The following is a 375-nucleotide window of genomic DNA, read 5'->3' on the forward strand; positions in this document are numbered from 1 at the left end:
CACCACCGCTGCAAAAGGTATCCTGTATTGATTTTTTTGGAGGGGGGGATCTGTACCCCTCCTTCCAACCCCCCAGCCCGCAAAACCCTCTTAATTGTACCGGTGCGTTTGGACCCCGCAATTACGCAATTAAGTTATTGCGCGGCTTTAGAGGGAGGCAAGAGCGGCCGCTGCTGTTCCAGCGGGAACTTGAGCACAGTTTGGAAAGTGGATCAAATAAACAGGAGGATGCGTTAATGCGCTCCGGAGACTCTGTGAGGTGATGGATCAGCAGCCGGGATGAGGGGAACATCATCCCGGCCGTGCGCACGCGCCCCATCCACATCCTCTTTCTCTCCCCGCGCCACTCCTGACATGCTACATGCTGTCAATTAC

The sequence above is a fragment of the Oryzias melastigma genome, linkage group LG16 (assembly GCF_002922805.2).
Source record: "Oryzias melastigma strain HK-1 linkage group LG16, ASM292280v2, whole genome shotgun sequence".
In the NCBI taxonomy this organism is placed as follows: domain Eukaryota; kingdom Metazoa; phylum Chordata; class Actinopteri; order Beloniformes; family Adrianichthyidae; genus Oryzias; species Oryzias melastigma.